Genomic DNA, 6,084 nt, shown 5'->3' on the forward strand with positions numbered 1-6,084 from the left:
GAGGGGTGTACTCACTTTTGTGAGATACTGTATACATGTCAAACAGCTAATACTTCACAGAGTGCAAATAATCTGCACATATTTGGCTTTCAAAGAAATCTCAAATTAAAAAACAACTTTAATCTCAAGCATAATGATATTAATAAGATGGGACCTCATGATCTATTGCTCAGTTTATGCAATATTTATATGTTTTAGCCCATATCCTGTTTCTCTTTTTTTTCTGGAAATAAATGACAGTTTAAAAGCAAAACCCTTATTTTTTTTTAAAAAAAACAAAAATGTAAAAACATGAAAATATTTATATATGGTTATATTCTTCTCTAAAAATGAATAATCATCAATGAAATAAAGTTATTACTATAAATAACTCTCTACGGCTCTCGGGATCAATCTCTCTATGCAAACTATAAATGTGTTCTGGGCCCACATTTATCTTCACATATGACTTGAGGAATCATTTACCTCAACCTTAACATCTTTGCTTGACGTCACAACTTCAAATGCTTCAGATGCTTTCTATTACCCATGTGTATTATTGAATTAACCTATTTGCGCTAATGCCGTCATGTGAATAATTTTATTTTTTTGTGTTTCTTGTGTTAGGTTAGTGGGTAGATTTGCCAGCTGTGGGTTGTTTTCTTGGGTGTAGTTTTTTAAAGCCTTATTTTCCTTATACTAATACACAGTAAACATAATTGACATCTAAAAGAATTTAAAAAGAATGTCCTGCCTGTCCCTTAAAATGCAATACATAATTTGCGTTGGTACAATTTGGGAAATTTTCAACCTCTAATGCAATAAACCCTGGGGATATTCTGTTTGAAAGGAATCATTTCAAACCAATTCCTAACTGCATGGCTAGTGTGTGTGGCAGCTACCTCATTGCATGATTGCTAGTCAGGTAGAGTGAGGTACATAGAAGGTTAACCAGCCCAGCCATCAATTGTACAAGGGAGATGCTAGATCTGCACCTCAACAATGGTTGAGTCAACTGAGCCCCTGAGCTGCCATTGATCACAATCAATGGCAGCTCAGGGGCTCAGTTGACTCAACCATTGTTATTAATTTTAAAATGCAGAGCAGGAACACACCCTATAAAATATATAATGTCATAGTTTAATGGCGGGTGGATATTAAAAGCTGGTGTCATAACCTGATCATCAGCGAACATAACTTTACAATTTCAACTTGTATTTTTTATATTTTGTATCTTGTTTTTTTGAGTGAACATTTACTTCAAAACAAAGTAAAAGTTGTTTTTTGACAACCGAGTACACCCAACTTCCTTCCTCTGCTGCTCTCATCCACCTTCTCATTGTATGTTATCAAGATACTTTATAAGGTAGAAATCATAGCAGATACTATTTTTAGCTTTTCTAAATTTCGGATTCTTCTATGATGTCCATGATGAGTTCCTATTTGGTGATTCTGGAAACTCTCACATAACTGTGAGACTGCATAACTCCCCCCCAGATGCAGGGAAATCTAACTGTAGTATATAGAATATAACCGATATAACCCCCTAGTTTATTTCGGTACCCTCACACACACACACTGTGCACGGAAGGAAGGTGCGGGAGGTAGGGGATAACTCTTGGCTGTCTTTAGTTGATAATTTTGATTGAGTATTCTCAACTGACATTTACATTACATGAACCTAGTTATAGCAGACTATAGCAGCATAAATGTTGCTTACTGATAACATCAACCCTGGTTTATATTTGTAGAAATTATATGTAGTGAACCTGCCACAGAAACTTTGTGCTTTTTAATATTAAGAATTTCTTAATACAGGCTTATACTGTATTGCCCTGATTATAGGCTGTACCCCTACTGTATAGCTTGCCGCTAATTTAAAGAAAATGTAGTTTAAAAAAAGACCACATTGCTAAAAGGCTAAGAGTATTTTCTCACTCTCTCTCACACTCTATCAATGTCTCCCTACCTTCACCTTCTTCCATGTCTCCTTTCCTGCAGCTCCACTTGTCCCTCTGTCTTCTGTTTGGCCACCGGGTGCTCTTCTGCAAAGGGGGGAAGCTTCTGGGCAGACCCGCTTCCCTAAATTTTATAGGAACTGGGGAGAGGCTGTTCTTGTGACTTTTTTGCAGAAGTATTCTAAGATGCCAGAATATTGCAGACAGAATCACTGACAAAGAGGTTTCTGCGCCTCTCAAAACTGAAGAAAGTATACAGAACAACAAGAAGATGCAGCTGCAGCTGTGTGTCGGGATTTGCTGTCATATCCCGGGGCACAAAATTTAAGCTGCGCCCACCGCATTCCGCGCTCACTGCACCGGATGGAGACTTAATAAGAGGAGCCAGGAAGAAGAATGAAGAGGAGGAGGAGGAGGAGGAAAAGGAGCTGTAGCAGGAAAAGTGACAGTGACAGAGGAAAGGTAGAAAAACATTCAGTGAGAGTGAAAGTGGGGATTAGAAGTGTGTGAGAGTGATGGGTGTTATGCTGTAGCCTGTACCCTTGCTAATGTCTTGTTCATTATATAATTAGGGGGGTTATGCTCTAAAGTACATCATAACTCCCATCACTATACTATGCCAGGCATTACATGAATATGAGCATGAGTATATGGCAGGGGCGTCCAACATGCGGCCCGCGGGCCAAATGCGGCCCGCGAGACCTCGAGGTGCGGCCCGCGTAAGATCGGCAGCCAGGGCTACCGATCTCACGCGAGCCGCACCTCAAGCCCTGCTACTTACTTGTGGGAGGGTCTTCTGGACTGCACACAGAGGAAGCGGAGTTCACGTGACATCCTACTTCCTCTGTGCTTTAGCAGAGAAGGCAGAGGGAGGCCGCGCCCCCTGCTGAAGTCTGTAAGCGGCATCGAGGAGCTGCAGTACAGGTAAGGGGGTGGGGAGGGTGTTTGAATGAGTGTGTGTGATTGAGGGAATGAATCTGTGAATGAATGATTATATGAATAAATGTGTGTGTGTGTGTGTGTGATAGCATGGATGTTTAAGTGCTGGAACCTAGGCATGATGGGACTGTGATTGCTGTTAGCAATCACACTCCTATCATGCCAAGTCAGCCAGTACATGCTGAAACCTGGCCAGCTGCCCCCCTTGTGTATTGATGCTGCCAGCAGTATGGGGTCTGCACTTACAGCCACCCTGTACCAGCATGTACTGGCTGACTTGGCATGATAGGAGTGTGATTGCTAACAGCAATCACAGTCCCATAATGCCTAGGCTCCAGTATTTACTGGATGGATGTGTAAGTGCTGGAACCTAGGCATGATGGGACTGTGATTGCTGTTAGCAATCACACTCCTATCATGCCAAGTCAGCCAGTACATGCTGAAGCCTGGCTAGCTGCCCCCCTTGTGTATTGATGCTGCCAGCAGTATGGGGTCTGCACATCACTTACAGCCACCCTGTACCAGCGTGTATTGGCTGACTTGGCATGATAGGAGTGTGATTGCTAACAGCAATCACAGTCCCATCATGCCTAGGTTCCAGCATTTACTGAATGGATGTGTAAGTGCTGGAACCTAGGCATGATGGGACTGTGACTACTGTTAGCAATCACACTCCTATCATGACAAGTCAGCCAGTACATGCTGAAACCTAGCTAGCTGCCCCCCTTGTGTAGTGATGCTGCCAGCAGTATGGGGTCTGCACATCACTTACAGCCACCCTGTACCAGCATGTACTGGCTGACTTGGCATGATAGGAGTGTGATTGCTAACAGCAATCACAGCGAGCACAGTCCCATCATGCCTAGGTACCAGCATTTACTGGTTGCCTGGGTTGCCAGCATTTACTGGTTGCCAAGTCATATTGCTAATTTTGTCCAGTTGTGTGTTACCTACTTTTATTAAAAATGTGAGTTTTTATTATTATTTTTAAAGGTGGGGGTCATTTTCTGTTTTGGCTAAGTGAACCCTGAATGTTTTGGTCCAGAATTTTCATTTTAGTTCATCCCTAGAATAAATCTAGGGAATCCTGAATTTGTAGTCGCAAAACTTTCTAGGCCCAGAAATCAGTGAGAGGAAGAGTAAAGGTTTTGTGTCATTTTACTTTATTTTAATCTGCATATTTTATTAAAGGCCATATTTTTTGTCACAGTGAAAAATGAGTGCGGCCCGCGCACGTATACAATTCTGATGAAGTGGCCCACTGCAGAAAAAACTTGGACACCCCTGGTATATGGTGAATTAATGTTTGTGAATGAGTGTATGTGTGATAGCATGCATATGCAAATGTGGAGGGATAGCATGGCATAGGGAGGCTGTAAGCACCCACCTATCATGCTCAGGTTCTAGCATGTACTGGATGCCTGGGCATAATAGGAGTGTGATTGCTGTTAGCAATCAAATATATATATATATACAGTATATAATGATAGGTGTTATGCTGTACCCCCGTCAATGTTTGCCTCAGTATATAGTGATAGGTGTTATGCTGTACCACCATCAATGTTTAGCTAAGTATATAGTGATAGGTGTTATGCTGTACCACTGTCAATGTTTGCCTCAGTATATAGTGATAGGTGTTATGCTGTACCCCGTCAATGTCTGCCTCATTATATAATGATAGCAGTTATCCTGTACTGTCGTCAATGTCTGTGCCAGTATATAACAATATAAGCTAAACAGTTTTAAAGTGTGTGTGTGTGTGTGTGGGGGGGGTGCCGCATACAGGATTCGCCCCAGGTGCCAAATACTCTAGGTACTAAGCTATACAGCTGCTCTCCCTGCATGCCATGTAATGCTTAAATTCAAAATTTTATAAATAAGATATGGACAGGTTTCTAGCATTCTTTGCCTTAGCAGTCGTATAAACACAGCACAAGCTGCTTTCGACGAAAATACAAAAAGACCAATAAAAACAGCATTGCTTTTTTTAATTAACAATGGACACTGATAAGTTGCTTACATGTCTTTCAAGAAATGAACATAACTTATACAATAGATACAGTGTAAGTTTCAAATGTCACATAGTATAGATTTTATAGAATATATTTTATACTGAAAAAATAGTACAATACACTACTAGATGAATACAGGTTTTGCAACAATGAAAGTAAAAGTTGAAAATAAAGGGAAGAGTAGTTTAATGGGATAATTTTTCATCTAGTCATATAGCTTTCATATTTATTCTAGAGTAGTATCACTTTTTTGGGCTCCTACTGTGAAAATTATGTAGCATTCCAACATTTCCTTATGCTTACATTATGCTTGTTATTGTCATGGACAAGGGCGTTACAAGAAACCACAGGGCCCTGGTGCGAAAATTGCCCGGAGCCCCCTCAACTTCACAAATTGTTTGTACCTTCTTTGTCCCTTGCCCCATTCATCTAACATGTAAACACATTCATTCTAACACACACTCTATTTCACCCACTTACACATAAATGCTCAAACACCTACATGCTCCCACACAAACAGCTACACATATATGCTCACACACAATTATACATCCATGCTGACACACACAATCATATATCCATGCTCACACACAATTACACACACATGCTCACACAGATACATATATACATACACCGCGGGGTGACAGGACTCTGATGTGCTCCTGTCTTCCGTGCCAGTTCAAAATAGTTCAGGAGCGGCCCTCCGACCTGGAGTGGTGCAGTCCAGGTTGGAAGGGCCCTTTCAAAACTATTTAAACCTGTACGAGGAGACGGGAACAAGGGGTCCACCCCTGTAGTCACGCCACTGGTCATGGACAAGTAAACTGAGGGATATTGCAGAGTATTTAGCCTCCAGGCACACGAGAATGGAGAATGACCATAATTATTTATATACAATTGCATGGATTTCCATTTTCATAGACTAATAGTTATGCCAGCTACTTAAGAAAAAAAATGAATTAATTTAGGTTTGTTGGGTGCTCAGTTTAAAAAAAAATCCTGACAGTGTTGAAATTAGGTGCATAAGAATGGAAGGGTCTTTTTCAATTCAACACTATCCACCGAGGTAGGACCCTTCTCTGTTTAATATCCATTGGCACAGGCTCGTATTTAACTTTGCATTAGAAGTGCCCATCCTAGGTCCTGCAAGAACAGCCAAGTTCGGAACAAAATAATGCATGGTGAATCTGGCGCTT

The sequence above is a fragment of the Spea bombifrons genome, chromosome 2, assembly GCF_027358695.1.
Source record: "Spea bombifrons isolate aSpeBom1 chromosome 2, aSpeBom1.2.pri, whole genome shotgun sequence".
Taxonomy (NCBI): Eukaryota; Metazoa; Chordata; class Amphibia; order Anura; family Pelobatidae; genus Spea; species Spea bombifrons.